Raw genomic sequence first — 22,214 nt, forward strand, 5'->3', positions numbered from 1 at the left:
TCTTCGACAGCGTCGATGGGGAAGGTGCACATCCCGTGGAGGGTTTAGAGACTCGGGGGGAAAGCACGAAACACCGGCGATGCAATTAAGATTGTCCCGCATCCACGCGTCCTAATGTTAATAAGACCGCTTTTCGTTTTTATTTTTTTAAATTAAAGTTGGTAGCGGGGGAATCAGGGGCGTTGTAAGCGAGTGGAAGGCGTAATAGAACCATTTCAGAAGTCTGCCCTCTTCTAGAAGCTGCGGAATCCCTGCGCAATAGTGCACACAGCACAACCAAGGTGACGTGACGATGGAAGCAGACACGCAGCGTCCAAAGTGGAACGTCGCGGCGCCCGTTTTCTGACACTCATGTTATCATCTGCTAAATCAACTGAGCGCAGGCATGCACCGTGACCTTACAGTTTTTGTACGTGCATTTGTGCTTGTGTTTCTTTTAGTTTTAGATTTGCACGTTCAACGGTGTCGGTTGGTACGCCATTGTGCAGTGGTTCCGACCTTCTAGCAGTCGGCCCGTGACTTCATAAAGAGGTCTATATGGTGGCATGTTAAAGATAATGGTTTCTGGAAACGATGGGTGATGCAACCGCGGGGGAAGTAATACATGCCTATCACCTACGTCTCAAGATGACGTCGAACACCGGTAACCGCATGCTGGTGGTTGAGTCGACGGCCGATGCGCAGCAAAAACCATGCTAAACTGCGCCGCGCTCGGATGTAGCAATTGTTACGTATCTCGACGATCGTTTCGTCGGAATACTTCGCGACAGAGTATAGCGGTCAAGTTAGAGAAAGTACGAATGGCAGGGAGGGATGCGAGCGCGCATTACTGAATTTGCGTGACGCATTTCACAGTGGCGAGCGACGGCACTTTTCTGCCGTTGTTTACGTTCGTGCACGCCTTTGCATCGGCTTTGCCCGTTCCTGATGTAGATTTCCTTTGCGTTTCATTTTTATGACGCCATTTCCACGCTTCGAGCGCACCTTCGGGGCTCCCCCGCCCAGTATGGTCGAAAGTGTCAGGCCGCGAGCCCTGCCGGACGGCGATCGGTCGGCGGCGGCCCCCGTGTGCCGTCTGCTACATGGTGATTTTTGCAAGGAACGAAAGCACGCAGGCGACCTGGTTAAGAAACATCGTGATCTGAACCCTGAGACAAGGAGAGTCGTTTTGTCCGTTATGTTATTTCGCTTTTTCTCAAAGTTCAAATGAGGTCATATTTTGTGGCGCGCAATGAGGCTTTATTTAAAGAAAAAATAGTCCGAGTGCAGGCGAGCTGGTGTAAGTTGAACATGATTGTAAACCCGAGACTGGGGCAGAAAGAGAACACAACAGAAGGTAGTAAAAGAGGAGGCAACGTCTCAATAGTTTTTTTTACTATCTTCTGTTGTGTTCTCTTCCTGCCCCAGTCTCAGGTTTACAATCATGTTCAGGCTTTATTTGTTTTTCGACACGACAGATCTTCGCTTAAAAACTTTGTCGGCGGCATGTCAAAAGTTTCTGCTCGTAGCGCAATCGCACTGACCCCGAAATATTCCGCACTTGCTGGCTGAACGTCATAATCGTAAGTCCGGCACGTTTTCCCGAGTTCACATGTAAAAATACAAGAATAAATACTAGGCACCTTTGTTGAAAGTATGGTGCACGTCAGCGGATGACCGGGAAGTTAGCCGCATTCTTTGCCTTAGTAAGCGCATCCGCGCGGTGTGAAGTCAACCACCTGCATAATGCGGGCAAATACCATGTAAGCCAACTCCCGTGGATATCGGGCGAAAAGTGATCACAGCGCCCCTGGCGAGCTCGGAGTCTCCGCTAGCAGACGGATTCTCCACAACGCATTAGTTTTGCCTATCTCCGTGCGAGGTGACCAAAGAAAAAAAAAAAATTGTCCCGGGTATTCGCTGCTTTGAATGTTAAAAAATAGGTGCCACTTCATGAGTCAAGGACATTTTCTTCCCGTGGGAAAGATGTTACAGCTTGTAGGGTGCAATTTTCGGGCTCTCCTGAAGAAAACACTCTGTCAGAACTTGCGTAAGCCATGCAAAACACGAACGTACCTTCGCCCTGTTTCCTAAAAAAAAAAAACAATGTAAAAAAACAACAACAACAACAAAAAAAAAACAGTTTAGAACGTAGCTACGTTTAAACTTTACTTTTCTTATCGATCAATTCGTTTTGTTGTTGAAATTCCAATTTCTCATGAATGTATTGCTTAAAACCGTTTCGTCAAATGGGCGAGCTGGCTAATCCCGATCGTCTCCGAATGAAGAAGCGAAAGGAAATTTCGAGCCACATACGTTACTGAGTTGTCAGTATGCTCTGGAAGAGGTCCGATTGAGCACATGCAAATCTTCCTCTATTACTAAAACTAATAAAAGCGGAGTTACAAAAAAAAAAAAAAAGAAAAAGAAAAAAAAGCACTTGTTCGACGGTTGTGCACCTCCTTCAATTTTTCAGTCTACTTTTTTTTTAATGTTTGAGGCGAAGCTACGCCGGCCGCGGTCTTTCTTCCTCCTGCGTTTATGTTTTTTGTTTGCTTTTTCTTTGCTGTGTTTATTTGACGTTCGAACCATCGCCTATATTGCTTTGCCTTGTTTGGCTTAGTTTTTTCTTTCTTTCCTTCGCTTCGTCGCTTACTACCACCGGTTCGTCTGCTACGCTATGCCCGGACATTTGAAGAGCCGTCTGCAACTTAGTTTTTTTTTTTTTTTACCGTCGTCTGCGATAACCTCCTATGTTCGCCTTCGATTGAGTTTCGGATCCGAAATCTTCATATGTTGTTTTTGATACTTAATAAACATAATAAAAAGGGTAAGCTCGTTATACATTTCTATTCGAATCTTGTTTGAGTACGCGGTCACGTCTGGCTATGGGTCATCGTTGGTTGATCAACCGGCCGCCTTCGGGCATACAGCAGCGCATACTTGGAGATGGCCTGTATGCCATGTGCCTGCCATCTCCACTGCAAAAAACAAGTTTTTCTGATGTGGTGGAAAATCCTTCTTCCGCTTCCCGAAGACCGAACGAAGGTGAGTAATTAAGTTACTTTATATTAAACTCGAATAGCTGCCCAATTCTGGCTTCAAAATCGCCACTGACGCCTCAACAGACGATTATTTCGCCAAGCAAGAGTTCAGCTGAAAACACACTTGAGGCCACTGATCGACACGCAAAACAAAGGCACGGTGTGCAAGGATCGCCTGGACATGTACGTCAACAAGCACTGGGATGTACTTTTGAACTGCTGCGCCAAGCGGGCAAACAAACAACCTGCCAAAATCACTAGGAAGAAAAATGCGAAAGCAAAAAAAAGGTCGCACACTGCTAGGACATTGCAGCACATGCGCATTCGCGATCAATCGCGGCAGGAGTGTACCACTATTAAACTGAAAATGCACCCCCAGGGTTTGGGTACAAGCACCTCTACAATCTAGGCTCTCTATATAATACACAAGACCGGAAACGCCCTCTGTCTTCACGTATTAGTATATTTTTTGAACAAGCATATTTGCAGCAAGAAGCCAGGTACCCCAGCAAAATATATGCATGCTGTTTATCTCCATGTCCTCCGCCAACCCCACCTAGAATAGTCTAAGCCAGTGAACTCATAACTTTATCGTCATCACAGTGAAATCGAGCGAAGACGCAGATTGGACACGGGTGCTGCGTCATTGTTCGGTTGGGCCTCGCGTCCAATCAACGCGTCGAGGGGCGATGGGTATTGGGCCAGAGCCCGAATTTTCTAATAAAAACAAAACAAAAAACCTTTGCATTTTCTAATATCCAATTTGAATTTGCAATTTTTGATAAAAAGTGGCTTTTTTATTTTTGATCTATTGGGGTTCAACAACTAATAGTACACACTCCTGCAAATGTTTAATGCAATAGTTGAAATATTTACAGATAAATAAAACATTACCGGCAAGCCGACGATGGAAAATCATGTTTTCTACGTTTCCTATTTTATAGTAGCTGCAGCTTCGCACCGGTACGCCCTAGAATGATGATCATACTCTCGTTGGAAAGAACATTTCTTCACAGTTTCAGTATATTAAACATATTTGTTGGAGAATAAACTCTATTTGGGCAAGAACACCATAGAAGTCTAGCTTTCCCGTGGAAGACGCTAGGCACATGACCAAAAAGAGCCCAGCCTGATTGAACAGAAAATTAAATAAAACCAACATCCGTTTATAGAAAGTCACGCGTGTTTGTCCGCTTTGTATTTCGACGATGCTTGCCCTGCCCATAATTGCTGACGCTGGTTCGTGTATTGCACGCATATCAAATTTTTCACTCGTTTCATAATCAATGTCCACATGTCAACAACAAAATGACACTTCAAGAAAGGGTTTTATTAGCTGGGACTCCGCACTCAGCAAGGCCATGCAGGAGATCGGGTGTAAGCGGAAGGCACCCTTTTGGTGCCTTTTAGTTGCCATAACCACCAGTAAAATCAAATGTATCTGTGTGGAAACTTCATTCAGGTTTTTTAATTTGCAGCAACTTTCGTGTTAGGAAATCTATCATTTTGATCTATTGCGGAATTCGTTCTTTGCTGTGGATGTTTCAGGATTGAAATTTATTGAGAAATGTGGCTAAATATTTGTTTTTCCATTTAAATCAAGTTCTTATTGCCAGAACGTAGAGTTATGATGAGGAAGAAATGCCAAATTATGTGGAACGCCTTTAAATTGTCGTTTTGTATAAAAAAAGCGCACATTTAAAGGTAAAAAATAAATATCCGCACCTTCCATATGTTCTGGTTGTGGCTGAAACCTAGAAATGCAAAATATTTGGAGCATTTTTATACGATAAATTTCCTTGCCAAGTGAACCGACTTGCATCAATAGCTGTATAAGCTTATCGGAATATTGCCCTACGGAAATGAAACGTCATATACTGCATTTAGGCAACGAGATTAATAAACTCTCGATTTCATCAATATTGAGCCACTCATTTAAAAGTCGACAAATGAAGGTGGTGTTTTCCGCTAAATTTTTGCTGTTGCCTACCAATGCGAATATAACGCTGGGGCACATATTTTGAGGTTCCCTACGTACCAGAGTTTGAGCCCAGGTAAGAAAAGGAGAAAAAAAAAAATGCGTGATCTGGGCCACTCGGCCGATCATCCTGCTCCGTCTCAAAGTCCCAGGTTTTTTAACTGATCCGTGACCTGGGAGGGTCATGCTGAACTCTCTAGTTGTAGTCAGGCCGCCAGAAAGGTATGGGACGCGGTAGGCCTTACTCGTCCTCCACGCAACGCCTCGGCAGGTCCTTACGGCCGCCGGAGGTCCGTTCTTCACGAAGGTTTCTCGAACATGCATGTGTGCAATGCAAACGAGCGCTAAATTCATTGTCACGCAGTGCTGAGATGCACTCCTTTGTCAGCAGGGCAATCGAAATCGAAACTATACCACTCCTCTCAATGAACAAAGATGCCGCATAATGCGACGCGCGCAATGTTGCATGCAAGGTTTTTTTTGTTTTTTTTTTTTAAGTAATCTATTGCCGTCCGACTGCGATGGTGTTCCATGGGGGAGGAGGTGGTTGTTCAACGGCCTTGATTATTCTAGGTGGTGTTGGCCAGATTTTTTCGAGTCAATATTTTTGCAGACTGCTTCTATCTTTTTGTCTAGACAAGAGTAGTTCTAAAACTTCAACATCTGCTGCCAGCTAATTGCGCTGCATTTGTATGCTGACTGAACGTTCGGAGCCTGGGTGGCTCCGAAGCCACACAGGCTCCGAACTCAAGGCTCCGAAGCCACACGGGCTACGAACTCAAAACAAGGCTCCGAAGCATACGCGAAGCTTGGCGCAGAAAAAAAATGTCGCAATTTGTCTTTTCCGGCAGAGGCCTCTAAAACCGGGGTCACACAAAAGCTCCTTCATGTTTTAAAAGTAGCGCAAGGTGCGTCGATGCAAGAGGCACGTGCAACGTGCAGCCCTTTGGTAGATTATGGTGGCACAGGGCAGCACTGAGCATTTTCACAACAATGAATGGCGGCACTTTTTAGTTATTGAGGGGCTTTAGGCCACGCTGCTTATACATCATACACAAGACAAAAGTTTGCATACAGATTCGAACGCGACTCACCGCGAGATCCGTGCTTCGAATGCCGCGTGGTAATGTGTTCAAGAAGAAACTTGGCACGCGGGATATTGCGGTGACTTGTGTTTGCAGACTGTCCTTTGTATGATATGGGAACAGCGTGACCTAGTGGACCTGAATGTTTTTTTTTTTGTTTAAGGCGTTGGTTTAAGTTGATGCCCTCCTTTCTATTACCCGATTCCGACAGTACTTGCTCACAGAAAAAATACAAAGAAATCGCGGGAACCAAAATGTCTCCATAGGGTGTATTCACTGGCGACTATAGCTGTGTGCGCGATTGCTGAGCGCGTGCTGAGGGCGAACTTCGACAGTTATTTTGGACCTTGCACTGCGCACCGTCAAAGTTGCCGGTCTTAGCAGCCTATTAATGTGAGCTCATTCTGAGCATGCGCTCTTAACAGCACCCACAAATATGGCGTCTAGTGAATAGACCCTATAGCACAGTCAGCGCCACAAGCGCGTGCAGGGACACGCTCTTTCACGCGCTTTAGAGCGACAAAAGAAAAATAAGCGTTCGGAACAAAATGACTAGACGTCCTCACCCTCAGCAAAGCGCACATGAAGGCACCGTGTGACCCGGCTTTAGTCTTGTTGCCCTTGAGCCTGCCTTATTGCTGTTGCTGTTGGTGGGCATCCATAAATAATTGCATCGTCGATGTTGTCTGGTTTCTTAGGGGTCTTATCCTGAACGGGGAGTCCAAGTCGACGCAATCAAACAAGAAGCAAAAAAAAAAAAAAAGAAAAAGCATTTGCGCAGAAAAATGGTACGAGGTTGAGGCAATTTTTTTCGAAGGTGAAAAATTATATGGAAAAATTTAAATATACTCTAAACAAACTATAACTAGGGTTCCGTGTTTTCTAGGTTTATTTTCTTTAAATTTGGGGTCGATATTTTTGGGGGAGGAGCTAATTATTTTTTAGACTTTTGCGGTTTTTGTGGCGTAAATTTTAAGTATGGGACGAAAAGGTCGGTGTTCATCTTGGCTTCTGTTGAAAGAAATAGAACACGGGCATGGGATTCCTCGACCACCAGCGAACATGCAAGTGACCCAAATACCCTAAAAACGACGTAATTTTGATAAGATATTAAAACAAGTTAAAAAATGGGGTTCTGAAAAAAGTAAGGTGCGTCGCGGACCGCTTCACGAATGCTGTGTTCTGGATCATCAAAAAAATTTTAATGCAGTCTTTATATTCAAGTACTGCTCAAAGAATGGGTTTTTCGGTTTTCCCCAATTTAGATGAAACCACTTGGCTGTTAAAGTTTGAGGTTTATTCGTATTTATCAAACATACGGAAGCCCCGTTATAACTGAGATGAAGAAAATAACTTTGTTAATGTTAAACCTCAAGATACTAGATTATCCCAGCGAACATGTCTTACCCATATAATCTTAAGGGTCTGAGATTACAACATGTCTGGTGCCGGTCTAGAGATCCCTAGGGGTGGGAACTTCATAAATGCTAATAGTGGCAGGCACCATGCACCAATACTTCGGATACATTAAGAAAATAACATCAGTAACAATATTATCCTAAAAAGTTTTTCGGACTTTATCGCGTTTGCTTTTGAAAATACAAAAACGCAGTTTCTTTAATATTATGTTACAGATATACATTTTAAAGCAGCATCATAAAAATGTGGCCGATAATGTCCGTAAATATTACTGTTTCTTTTTCGCGAATCAAAAAATATTTATATAACAAAAAAGTAATTATTTATCTGTTTTCTTTTACCTCTCTTTCTGCCTGTATTCTTCTCTTTTCCCGTTCTTTATTCTGGTTTCTGTGTTTGGAAGGAAAATAAACATTTTTTAGTTTTCGCTTCTTCGTGTATGTCGTGTCGTGCTTCTGGTTTCAGTGTCTTTTGTTTACACTTCTTTGCAGCGCCGTTCATTCCATCACCTGACAGTGTGACGCCACGTGACACCGTGACGTCACATGACTCCGTGTCGCCACGGTGTGACATTGTTTGCCGTCACGTGACGCCGCGACGAACACTTCGGTGTGAGAACCCATAAAGCCTTAGTGAGACTGAAAATACATCATGCAGAAGACGTTATCAGATTAGCTAAGTTACGGAACTGCTCATAGACGCTGCTTGTACGAACAGTACCCCCCTCGCTCACCACGACTCACCTACCGTCGCTCGGCGCGCCGGACGGCCGCTATGGTAACTGCAGTGAATTCTGTGAAATATGTACGTTTTGAAGCACGGCGTCTAGATGGTGTTTCAGCTCTGCTCTGTGGAACGCACAGTTATGAAACGAAAATCAAGATGGCGCTTCGAACGAAGGGAGGCGGACTGAAGTTGTGGAACTCCCCCCTCCCCCCCTCCCCGTGGGAGTTCCACAACTGAGATAATCTAGTAACGTAGGCTGCAGCCAATGATGACAGAAGTATTTCTGGACACGTCGCAAACAAGCTCGAGGTCATGCTTGCTTCATGCACATATGTGCTTCCAATATGTAAGCAGACGGTTTTCGAGCGACCAAGGTGACCGGACCTGTGCGCAAGAAAGCGACAGGCTCCAGACAGTCTCGGCAGGTTGTCTTTGTATGATGTATTCGCAGTGCGAGCGCGGCTTGAAGCGGTACTCCGGCGATTTTTCGAGCCACCCCAACTAACTATATTTTCTGAATCATCGGCCTTTACTTCTTTACAGCATGCACTTTAGAATCACGAAATTCGGGATAGAGATTGCAAAATCGTGAAATAAATATAATGCCGAAATCAACATTCGAACATTTAGAAAAACTTGTAATTGGGCTATTTGGTGAACGTTATAAAACGTGGCGTAAGGCACAAAAACCAGCGGACACAAGGAAGATGGCACCCAAACACGGGCGCCTGGTGCTTGTCTTCTTTCTTGTTTTCATTTTTTTTTGTGACTTAGACCGTGCTTTATGGCATTTAAACATAGGCGGCGGAAAAAAAGTTTACCGGAGATAAGCTGACGGGACAAACTCACCGTAGAAAAGCTCACCACAAGACCGTCAAATGCGGAGGAAAGCTCATTTACGAGTACGTGAACCGAGCCTTCACACAATTGAAATACGTTAGTTCAACTCAAGTACGCTTGATCGCCTTATGTGAATCGGTTTGTTCTGCTTTTTACCACCAGATCAATATTTAGTTTTTATATGTACCTCTCGGGTTGCGCAGCAAAAATGAAGTATTCCAATAGAAGGGTAAATAGAGGATAGCATGGGAAAAAAATATAGCCAGTGTAGTAGACTGTGCCTTGGGTTGTTTCGGGGTCGTTTTATGTTAAATTATTTTATACGTAGTAGCCGACACCGTATAAAAATATAGAAATAAATGAAATGAAGAAATATTCATGTTTAATTTTTTATTTGAAGATGCATGCAATTTTTCTTCTACGCTGTTTTATTTGACAAAAGGAAGTTAAAATTTACTACAACTAGGCTACTTTGAAATTAGATATGATAATTAGGAGTCAGACGAAAACAGTTGACTTTAAAGCAGAACGAGGGTTGAAGAAGAGCTTCCTTCTTTGAAATGTTGGCGAGAAACTTACGCACATGTAGTTTTCTTTTTTTACAGCTTTAAAATGATTTATTTGATCCTAGAATTCGGAAACAAATTCCTCCATTCATCAAATGACCATGGCTTTGATAATGACCCCCGTATATAAAAAAAACTATCTTGAGGTGAACCTTTCTTCATGTCCGTCAAATGACTGGTCAGCTCATCTCCGCAACCAAAAAAAAAAAAAAAGTGTGCGGGCCTTTTTTTGGCGAGCTTTTCTCCGGGGAACTTATTTCCGATGAGCTTTTTTTGGTAAGCCGTTTTTTAAGATTCTTCAAAGATACCCGCGCTTATCAGTGCCGTGACGTTAGTGACATGCAGGCTTGCAGGTTGAGCAGGTGGTTTCAAAAACGTACATAAATTGAGAATTTGTTTCGTGCTTTAACACGGGTTTTCTAGAGCGAGTTTCCAAAGCATTGATACGACGCCATAAAACTGCTTCTAATGAATTGGTAACCAATTCAATAGTACGAAGAGTGAAACCCTGTCTGCCGCTAGAGTCACTTTTTGTTTTGTTTTTATAGAAGATTTAGTTTGAAGAACACGGTGAGGATCAAAATTGTAAATCCAACAACTTCGCAAAAAATATTCTCGCCTATATCGGGGTTGTGAGTTCAGCGATGTTTGTTGGGGAGTTCGATAAAATTTCAGGCACATCGGAGGTCACAAAAGCCAACGCCAGAGTACCCTTTTCACAGCTATCGCTTAAAAAAAAGAGATTTTTCATTTTAAAATATGATTTCCGTAGCTCCTTCCGAAATAGGCACACATGGGGCGTAGCACACACATTGAAAAACATTGAAAGAAAAAAGACATTGTTGCTTTTGTGTGAGCGTGGTCATGAGAAAAATTCCTGATATGACCTGACTGATCACATTGTTGACTTTTGTGTACCTTTCCCCTGGGTCATGTTTCCTGACATTTTCAATCAAATATCGGCAAACAAATATCAGTTTTAGGTTCATGATGGTGGATCATCATGATGCAGGGTGTACAATCCTAATTTGAACATTATTTCTGAAAAAAAAAATAGGGAGTGAAGGTAAGACGATTTCTGGGTGGATATTATGTGGCGGATATTATGTGCGAGGATTATCGTTATGATAAGTTGACTGTTTAACTAAAAGCCTTTGATTAACTTTTTAGTGATCTGTTTTAAGGGTCATGTTGGATTTGCAGTATTGAGAGCGATTACTATGAATGGACAGACAAATTGGAAAAATTTACGAAAATATAATGATTTGCTAGATGGTAATTGATCAACTTGCGTGTTTGATAGCCCAATTTAAAAATTGCGCTTAAAAAGAGCGCCGCAAGCCCTACCCACAATAGAGGCTCGTTCACATATTTGCAACCCAGTACGACCGAGAGAGACCAGACCGGTTTTTAAGCCTCTTGCGACGTCTTAGGACCGGATGCGCTGCTGCGGAGCTGGTCCTAAGACATCGCAAGAGGCTTAAAAACCGGTCTGGCCTCTCTCGGTCATACTCGGTTACAAGTGTGTGAACGGCGCTTAACGCTCGGTCAAGCGACGCAGCCCTCCGAGGCTCGTCGTCACGTGGGCCGTCGGCGCACCCACCAGGGGCGCGCCACGAGGATAGTTGTTGACACGATTAAAACGACTACGTCACTCTTCGAAGCGTCATTGTGGGCGGGGCTATCAAGGTTTTTTTTATAACGCGATTTTTAAATCGAGCGAAAAAACAAATTCGAAAGTTGATTAATAGTTAATTTAGATACCATCATGTTTTCGAAAATTCTTTTAATTTGTGTGGCCTCTAATAGTGTTTGTCGTCAATATTAAAACTGCCACGTAACCCCCTAAAACAAATAATAAAACGAGTTAATTAGCAGAGTTTAGTTAATTGGTGAACCTACCATGACGATTATCTCCTCGTCTAAAGTCCATCGAACCCGATAAATGCACGGTGAAGACAGAGCTAAAAAAAACCCTCTCCCTCTATAAAAAACAATTCTGTTGGTGTTAAAATCAAACCATGCTTTTAAGTTCTTAAATATAGTTACGAAGAGTTTAAGAAATGTGGGGCGTGGTCTTTTATGGCTGTGCTTCTTGGGTGCTCATATACGGCGTTTCGCTAAACCGAGGCTCCGCTTTCTCTAAACCGAAGTTCGACCAAATGTTGCCCGTTCTCTGAACGATGTTTTATGAAAAGTGGCGTTCGATCGATAGGGGCGAACGCTCACCGGGATGCGGAGAGCGCAGCGTGACGTTATCCTCGTCGACAGCCGTGGGATCCAGGTCCGCTTCGGAGTCGCGGCAGGCCCACGCGGTCGAAGCGTCACGTGACAGCGGAGCCCGCACCATGGCTCTCCGCCGGAGCTGCTCGCGACCACCGCACCCGATCAACACCACGTGCCTTTTGAATCGCGCCATAACATTCGCGCGGGAACGGGGAACGAGGGAAAGCGAATAGACACACACACACACACAAAAAAAGGCATCCCCTCGTGCTCGGCGCCCGCAACTGTTGAACGCTGTGGCCGCCCGTTAAAGGAAAACGCGCATGCGCGAGATCGGTCGTTCGCCGACCAATCAGATCGCGTTGACTAGATTTCTTCTTTCCGTTTGCACCCTCTGCTTTTTTTTTTTTTTTTTAAATCCCTAGCGCTTTTTTTTTTGTTGTCCCGCGTGCGTTTGTGGCTTCGAAGATTGGCCAGGTTGCGTTATGAAATTATACTAACGGGCAGGAGGAAAACGACAGACTGGCTTTTTAGATTGTCCGGCCTCCAGCATGCTCTCGTTGCCTTCCAGCGTGCTTTTGCTACGCGTGCGTGCTCGAAGCTCGCGGGTCACCAAAGTGTAATGGAAGCTCGATCCGGAGGCGGCGCAAGTGAAACACCTCACCGCCAATGTCCGATTGCCAGTGACTGTAGTACTGGCATGTCCCCTGATCTGGTATGAAATGTTTTCCGGCTTTGAAAGAACTGTGTGTGCTCCGGCCCTCGCCAATTTTGGCAGCGGTAGCTTTTAGTGCCCCTTCCCGGCAAAACTTGCTCATGTACGAAAGCAAAACTCCACCCTACTGCAAAGGCACCTTCTCCCTCTCGCTCCCCTCCCCGTTCCCTTCCCTTTTGTAGGCTGCCCCTGTTCCGAAAAAAGAAATAATAAAACCCCACGTCATCATGGGTAAAGCGCTTTCCGCATTTCTAGATTAGATGGTCCGCTTGAGGAGAAGAGTATCCCAACGGTGCTCCCAGCATGGCCATGTTGGATGCAAGGCCACATTGTGGGAAGCGACTCGCTCTCCTAAGGGTCATGGAGGCGCGGCCCTGAAGCAACGCGACCGTCCCCCGTGTCTTTCGGTTTAGATACTTTCACAGCGGTTATCTCTAAACATCGGTCGCGCTAAAAAAAAAAAAAAAAAAAAAAAAAAAAGGCGAATATACAGTATTTAGTGGATACACATAATGTTCAACGACCGAGGAGCCTTGCAGTTCGTTCAATCTTAGTCTAGGATGTATATTTCGCGTACGCAAAGCGAGAAACATACTCCACCTGAATCCCGGCGCCTGCAAAGTAGCTTTCCCACATGAAGTATGATCTAACTCGTCGCACGTAGACGCTTCTCCGTCAATGCGGAGTTGGTGGCGAAGGAAAAAAACAAACAAAAGACCTTTACAATTCTCTCTAAAGCCGAATTAGAACGCAGCTCTTGAGGAGAAGCGGGAGTAGTAGAGGAGGGGAAGGTATGCCCGTGAGACGTTACTCGTGACCTTCGTGATGTCACACGTGACGTCCTGCGGTTAGGCCGACGGCGACACCAACGGTTACGCCGACGGCGACACCGACGGCGGCGGCCACGGCTACGCCGCTCAACCCGAAAATGGGCGCCTAAGAACTGCGCTCTAAAAATGAAAGACATTTACAATTATCTAAAATGCCTAATTACAGCACAGCTCTTGAGGAAGAGGGGAGGGTATGCCCTCTTTCCCTCTCCCCACCCTCCCCTCCTCCCCTCCCGATTAACGGAAAATTTTCGCTAAAGGTTTTCGCTAATTTAGCGGGGAAATGTTCTGCTAAATTTAGTGGGTGTAGTTTGCCCGCTATATTTAGGACAAAAAATACTTCGCTAAATTTAGCGGAAAAGTTTTCCCGCTAACTTTACCGGAAAAAAATGTCCCATAATGCAACGCGCGGTTTTGCCGACGCCGACGGCGACATCGACGGCGACGCTGCTCAACCCGGAAACGGACACCTAAAAGCTGCGCTGTAAAAAGAAACGCGACACTCAACGCAACGCTGCCCCCAGCCTCCGGCAGTTGTTGTACCCCAGAGAAAAGGCTGACGATTTGTTTGTCTAGCTGTGCTGCGGGCGTCTTCATGAAGATGGTTCGTGCATTTTTTTTCGCTTTAAAGGCTAAAAAAGACAAAAACAGATAGGAACGGGAAATAAAAAAAATGCGGTATACAGGAAACATAAACAAAAGCTTTCTCCTGCGCAGTTTTTGAGAATGTTTCACCTAACGCTCTGAAGCGTGGGGTGGTGCACCCTTAGCAGGGAGAAAGTGGCTGGGTTCCGTGTTTCGCAGTTCGCGGAGACCAAATCAAGATAATAATAATAAAAAACAAGGATCAACGTTAGTGGATTATTTTAGTTGTGGAACTCTTGCAGAAGGGGGTACCCCCCTCACTCACTTCAGTCCGCCTCCCGTCGTTCGAAGCGCCATCTAGATTTTCGTTTACGAACTGTGTGTTCCATAGAGTACGGTGGAACGCCATCTAGACGCTGCGCTTTGAAACATACGTATCCCATAAAATGCACTGCAGTTACAATAGAAGCCGTCCGGCGCGTCGAGCGACGGCAGGCGAGTCGTGGTGAGTGAGGGGGCATACTGCTCGTGCATGCAGCGTCTATGAGCGATTCCGTAACTGTGCCAATCTAATAACGCTGAACAGTATCACGCATGACGTCATTGTTGGTCGAACTCCCGGGGCGCCCCAAGCGGCAAACGTGCTACGTCTCGACGAGAGACGAGGCAGAGCGGCAGTCGCGTCATAGACTATTATAGTAAACGTAAAGAGCGGCCACTCCCATAGGCCCCTGAGGGTCATTTGACTGACAGGCGCGTCCAACGGCTGTTATGAAGCTGGTCTCGGCTTCCTGTTTTGGCGCTTACGTTTACTACAGGGCTAGGGACATAGACGGCTGCAATTTGTATCGATGGATAATTAACATCATTGATTCCGTTCCCATCAGGTGGTAACTTTCGCCACCTAGTCTGCCATGACTAAGTAAAATTTTGAACTTAGGTAGGAATCGATTGCTTAAACGCACGCTTAAATTATAAATTCTAGAGAAGATTATACACAATATGCAAAATTAAAACCGCCGCACTCAACAAGTGAGTAGTGCGCAGGTATTTCTTGTGACCACAAAGACGACCATAACAATTATAACTGTTCTGCAGTTGTCGATAGAAATCTGTGCTTCATTTTCTTTAAGGGCGAGCGAAAGAGAAGCAACGAGAGCGAGTTCGACGCTTTGAACGTTCAAACGGACCTGTACTTGCACGCACGCTCCTGAGGTGAAAGCACAGTTCAATGAAACACGTTCATGTTTGTAGCGAGTGACGTAGATGCTGCGCCAGTGATAAGAAGCGTCCATTGTTTTTTTGGCACGTACTCTATTTATGTATGGGACAAGAGGTTTGCATCAGCGTTTGGCAAGAATTAGGATGCAGCCATACGATTTGTGCCAAAAAAAATATAAATACAAAATTATGATTAAGGTTGCTTGATGGGACTTCGAAAAGAGCTTATCATTCCGCTTAAAATATAAGGATAATATAATTGTCTTAATTTTTTAGATTTTTATTTGTCATTTTTGTCAAATGAGAGAAGAGAATGATATTCAGCTATGAGGCTACGCAATAAAATTCAATTCTTAAAAAAAAGAAAAGTGTTTACAGCGCCCTCTCGGGGATTTTAACGGAAAGACTCCGTTCAGCCTTTTAATTTTCCCCGCTACAAAAGCCAAACAACATAATTTTAAGACTCAATAAAATATAAAAAGTCTGCTTAATTTGTGTTTCAAGATGGCGTTCCGAACGGACACTTCCTGTGTGATATTCTCCCTCCGCCCGAAAGAGTCGGGTGGCAACGCCGTTCCCGCCCCTTCGGGAAGCGGTCGACCGGAAACCGGAAGATGGAACAGAGGCGGTCATCATCGACGGATATATGGTAATTTGTAGAGATACTCTCGGCCCCCGGGGCCATCTCGGGTTTCCCCGGGAAGCGTGTTTCTTGGTGATTAGTCCCTCGTTAATTAGAGCTTCCCCCTTCGGCTGCCGGGGCTCTCCGTACGACGCTTCTACAGGGTGTTTTTGAGCGCTAGCCGGGCGTAAAATATTCGTATAAATAAGCAAATAAAAGGACCGCATTGAAATTCTTCACAAAGCTGCCTTTAATTGGTGCATTTATTGTAGGAACTTTTCAAAAGTGTGTGTATGAGGAGAAGCAAACAGAGTTCAGACTAAAAAAAACCTGCTTCTTTTTCTTTTTTTTCATGCACAGGAAGGAAAACGGTATAAATAGTCTGATTCGGCGGTGCTTTTAAGAAATGGGACCACGTACGCTAGGATCTGCTGGATTTGCATTTGTCTGTCTACGTAAAAACAAAAACAACTTTTACGCTTTTGCTTTATGTTGCGCCATCTGTGGGTTGCAGCGTCAAGCCTGACGGGTTTAACCGTTTTCCTACCAATGCGCAGGTAAAAAAAAAAAAAAAACTTTTGCGGAATTACACGCATAAAGTTTAATAAAATAAAGGAACCTCCTAAACAAACCGTTTTCAGAGGTTTAATTAATTTCGCTTAGCATATTGGTATATTTACACGAATTCGTTTGCGTCCGAGTCGCTCTTGGACACGTCCTGTATAATCATTGAAGTACGTGTTCGGGGCGTGCTGTGTAATTCGAAGCGCTTTGTCTCATATATGTGTAGAAACTGAAAGAGAGGAGGAGATTAGAGCGCGGAGAAGACGTCAGAGCACCGAGCTCTGGTTGGAACGATTAGAGGGCCGTCGCAAAGCTGGCTGGCCTTAACTCTACTAAGTGTTCGAACGCTTTCGGACGCCGAAAGTCGAATTCCGGCCATCGCGTTCGAACACGTTCGACAAGTCCCATGAAGACAAAGCGCTTTGCGTGTATCCACGAATCGTTCGAACCGGCCTGTTTATCTCGACCAGTGAACCTTGCGAAGTCCACGAGACGCGACCACAAAGGAGGCGCCTCCACTAGCGTCCGTGAGACGCGACCACTTAATGCCGAGGTGAGGTGGCGTCCTAGCGTCCCCCCGTGCACAATCCACAGGCGTAAACTTGCGTCTGTCAGCGTCCCTCATCGTCTGTAAAAGGCACTAAAGGTCACGTTATATTCCGACGTCGATCGTGCAAACGCGGTGTAGCGCAGCACGCACAGGTACTGATTGGTCGCAGATATCGAGCTCCTGCCCATCATTGAGAGCTACTGGTCTACCAGGGGTCGATGTTCTGGTGTCTCCTCGCGGTCTCGTCATCACCGCCTCCTCAATGTCTATCCATAAAGACGCTTTAAACACGCGCCAGATTGAGCCGCCATTCCCTACCTTGTCTTATCGGCAGACCGAACCACCGAGGCGGGAGTCGACGAGCCTCTACAAAGGCCTATAAAACTGTAGCTCTTAAGTTTTGTGAAGCACCCCTGGCGGGCAAAATAGGATATGTTTAAGTCGAGATTTTGTCGCGCGTCGTGTTACGTCCTTTGAAACGCTTCATTAGAGCACGTGGAGAGATGCTGATAGACGCTACTATACCCGTGGATCGAGCATGATGGGACGCTAGGACGCTGCATCACCTCAGCATTAAATGGTCTCGTCTCGCGGACGAGACCTCTTTTGTGGTCACGTCTTGTGCATAGGCGTGCACAAGACGTGGACGTTACATGGACGTTACAGCGCCCCATGACCGAAAGTAACAGGCCTATGAAAGAATACAAACAAAACAGCTGAAAGGAAGGGATTCTTGTCTATTCAACAGGACGCTGAGGCCACGAGCTCTACATTTTTTGTTGAATGAATGTTTGGTTTTTTAGGTGATTGAACAGACGTGACAGAGGCCACAATTTGAGCGCGACTTGCGCACGAAAGAGAACTACAACGCCGCCTTTACAATCGAGTCTTGTAGACGCCGAAGTCAACATTACTTGGACGCGTCTTGTGAACGTGCTCACGGTCCCTGGCCGAGCGCAGCAGGCCCACGGTGGGGAGAAGGACACAGCAGGATCTAAAGTGGCAAATACCTCTCCCGCTGTGGTTCATGACGAGGTGAAAAGGAACGGAATAAGAGGAAACTAAAACTGAAGGCGGTTATGACGGCGTTCCTGCATAGCTGCCTGAAGGCGTCGATAGTCGCCGAGAACTTAATATACGCAGGGCGTTGACAGTTTCAAGCAACTTATTATCGCTCCTGAGCGATTGTCATTTTCGTACGTTTGCTATCTTCGACTAAATTAATCACGCACATTAGATGCGCCGAGACTCCGAGTTCCTTTCTTTTTGTTTCTATGCACGATTGGTTTCCCCGGTAATACACTCTCAGAAATAGGAAATGTAGTACTTACAACTCTTGTCCCTTATACAACAAATTCTACTTATTGATCCAACTGGTCGTGGCCATATAAGCCCCTATATTACGCCCCTGGCCGCATAACTGACCTGCACGCACCGCATTAGTGCATGTTTCACGATTTTTCTTAAAAACGACATGTGAAGCCTTAAACAACACCTGTATAAACAAATAAATAAGCCCACAAAACCGAGAGAAGATACCAGCCACTCCTGGCTATTCTGTTTCGAACGCCGCGTGGGCTTGACGTTCATTGGTATTTATGGAGGACGGTCTGGGCCCGAAATGCGTCCTGGTGGGTCCGTCGTATAGGAGACATTTAGGTAATTTGATTTGCTCCGTCAAGCACTTTGGGCAGTTTGATAGTGAAAATCAGCGGGCGAGAGGGAAACCGCGATCTCCCGCATTTGCCGAAACACTCTTTATAGTCGAGCACGCACTCGCGTTTGACTGCCGAGGTGTCACTACGTGATCGAAACGAAATAAAAAGAAACAAAGAGAAGATGAGGCAAGATAACGATGACAAAAGGAAGCTCCCGATTTAATCGAGAGCTCGGGGGTCGAGTTTTACGGTTCGTTTTTATGGAAGTCAATGGGACGTGAGGGTCCTTGGGGCGCAGAAGTTCAGGAGGAGCCGTTACGTACGGGCTGTTGGCAGCGGTACGGTGCTCACTGTGGTCCTTGGTGGGTTCCCTAACAGGTCGGAGTCTATTTGGACCTGTTTCCTCTAACTTAATTTGCGAGGGTGTGTGGGTGAGTTGTGCCCGCTTTGGGGAACGGGGCTCTTCATAATTTGTGTAACATTTTGTTGTTGTTGTAATGCTGCAGTTACAGTGTTCATACATGGTCGAAAAATCGCGGCGTGCGCTCCAGACCTGATAGCGGATGTATCGGCAGACACGCCTGGAGAATGTTCGGGGCATCTTTGCATGGTACGTTTGGGTGCTTCGAACTTTTGTCAGCGGACAGTTTGTTGTGTGTGACCAACGTGAAAGGACCGTCATACCAGGAACAAACACGCCTGAAACAGCGGGAGTTTTAGGGAACCGTTTCTGTACTTCCGATACGGTACGATGGGTCCTCCGGTGCGAACTACGCATCTCAGAGTCTTCTGCGGCAGCGCACGCACAGTTGGTATACCGGAGGGCCCCCATCGTATACCATACGGGATGTGCGAAAACAGTTTCTTAAAACTCTCTGCTGTCCGCAGACTCTGCCTTTTGTATAATGAATTAGCTGTGGGGAGCCGCGGTTTTAGGTTACTCAGCATGCTCGATCAAGCCCGGGTATCCGAATTTTTGTTTTTTGGAGCGCAGCTCTTAGGCGTTGATTTCCGGGTTTCGCGGCGTCGGCGTCGGCGTAACGCCGCTAAATATAGCGGAAGAATTGACGTCACGTGACTCAACACCAATTCACCACTAAATTTAGCGGGGAAAGTGAATTAGTGTTGAGGTCACGTAGCGTCAGTTTTTCAGCTAAATTTAGCGAGGAAATTGTGGGAAGAGAGGAGGGTATGGAGCAGGAGGAGGGGAGGGTACGGAGGAGGATGGGAGGGTGCGCAGGAGCAGGAGAGACAAAACAACAGTTTTAGGAGGATTGAGCAGCAACATGTTCTGGCGACAGCAATTACACACTGATTTAACATCGCCCATAAGCTCATCGCAGTCATCCAAGGATAAGATCTGCCTAAAGAGCTTGATATCATCTGCATGTTGCGAGATGAATGTTTCGTTTTACGTTCTTTTACGAAGGGCACACATGGACAAACTTTCGTGCCGGAGTCAGACTGAAGACTGACTTCTCGTTTATTAAATCTAAAACGAAATAAACGAAAGGCGCCTCTGGTACGGGGCGCTCAGGTTACGCGCGAAGCGGCGGGACGGGGCTCCGCGCGCGAACGGTTGCTCTCGCTCGGTCGCTTTGGACTTTGGAGCTCGCTAGCGTCGGCGCGTCGGCGACCTCCATAACAATGACTGCAATCTGAACACGTGAGGTGAGGTCATTAATAAAAAGCACTGAAAAATATCGGCGCAAGAATGGGCCGAATTTCGATTAAACCAAAGAGAAACCACCCGAAAGAGAACCGTAAGGTTGGAAGAAATGTTCGAGAACACGTACAGAATTCTGTCCTTTGGACAGATAATCGAGAAACATTGAACAAAGTGAGGTATTCATGTCGTAGAATCCTAGTTTATGTATGAGAAGCGAATGATCAATCAAGTCGAAAGACTTTAAAAGGTGAAAATATAGAGCGTCTACGTGTCCACGCTGGCACACAGTAGGCGAAAAATAAAAGTAAAAATGACACTAACTTTGTCTCCACAGACCATCCACGCACAAAGCCACGTTGTAAAAGGCTATAACTTATGCTTAAAAAGTTTTAAACGTGATGGGATAAAACAAGTTTGTTTACCTTATGTAGACACGGACAAGTTGAAACGCATAAGTAGGACTCCATGTTTTCGGAGCTTATTTTTCGTCAAATTCGGAGGGGGTTTTTCGGAGTTTATTTTTTGTCGAAGATTTGGAGTTTATCGGAGTTCATGTTTATTAGATTACCATTTTTTTAAAATTTGGAGTTAAATTTCGCCGTGTTTCCTATTGAAAATAAATATGTAAGTAATAACCGGATGTAAACGTATGCCAGATAAAAATAAAACGCACTTAATTGTATCGATTAAAATTTCTTCAGTTGACTTTGACGTTCGTGCCATTTCCATTGGCAATATTAATTTGTCCCACGACAAGAGTTCCACACAAGCGTTACTTCGATAAACGTCGATACCTTAAAATCAATAAACTTCAGGGGGCAGTCGCTACAAAGCTCGTAGTCATCCCATCCTATTCCATCAATCTAGCGCGCGGCCGCGCGAGGTGGAGTGGTTAAGGAGGTAAAAGAGAGTTTCAACTGTCCCTTTTCTCTATTCAATGCAATCTCTATGGTCTGTAGCTTTCACTGTTACAAAAACATACCTTCTCCCAGGGGCGGATTTAGAAGGGGGGGGGGGGGGGGGGTCCGGATGACTTGACCCCCCTCTTAATTTCTGCATGTGTAAAATTTAGAGCGTGAAACGAGGGAGAGGGGGAGGGGGTTCCTAAACATATGGTAAGCTGACCAACACTTGACCCCCCCCCCCCCCCCCTCCCCCTTTCCCCTGAGGAAATTCCTGCATCCGCCCCCGTCTTCTCCTTCCTCTAAATAACAAATCGCATGGCTCAAACTGGAAACCAAGAGAGTGGCTTTTGTCGTGACCCGAATGTGCAATGACCTGTTGCCCTGAATCAACCTCGGCGATACAAGCGGCAAGACCCCTTTTGACAACGGTCTGAGATTTGAAAAATAATTATGGTGCCATTTTCCCAGGACCATTGACTCCATGCTAATCAAAATGTAAAAAAAAAAAAAAAGTTTTTTACTTTTTTTTTAAACTTTTTTATTGCACTGACATTGACACCTTAACATTCGAAGTTTATCGGATAAATCCGAACTGACCAAAATTTTACCGGCGGGTGTTTTTCGGAGTTTTTCGAATTTATCCGAAAACACGGAGCCCTAGGCATAAGGCGTGGCTTCTCGTGCTCAGCTTCTTGCTTTTCGATTTGTTCTTCGCCGTTCCTATTGCCCAAGCTTGCAATCTTATTTGCTGCGATGACTGAAGCGTGTACGGTTTTAGCTAAGGACGGTCATATGGGTGTCATATCTTTTTTTTTTTCAAATACTTTTTTTTTGTATACGAGGTAGCAATGCATGCACATACAATGGAACGGGCCTTACTTTTACAAGATACTTTTTTTTTGTCAGAAAACAGTTGCGTCTGAGAGGAGGTGGGACAACGATTTCCCCGATTGCGCGTGAACGCAACTTTGAGGGCCACAGTAACAAAATATACAGATATTTTTATATTTTAAGCACGCCCACTAGTTTACT

This window comes from Ixodes scapularis, unplaced genomic scaffold (assembly GCF_016920785.2).
Source record: "Ixodes scapularis isolate PalLabHiFi unplaced genomic scaffold, ASM1692078v2 PGA_scaffold10__122_contigs__length_95168666, whole genome shotgun sequence".
Lineage (NCBI taxonomy): Eukaryota > Metazoa > Arthropoda > Arachnida > Ixodida > Ixodidae > Ixodes > Ixodes scapularis.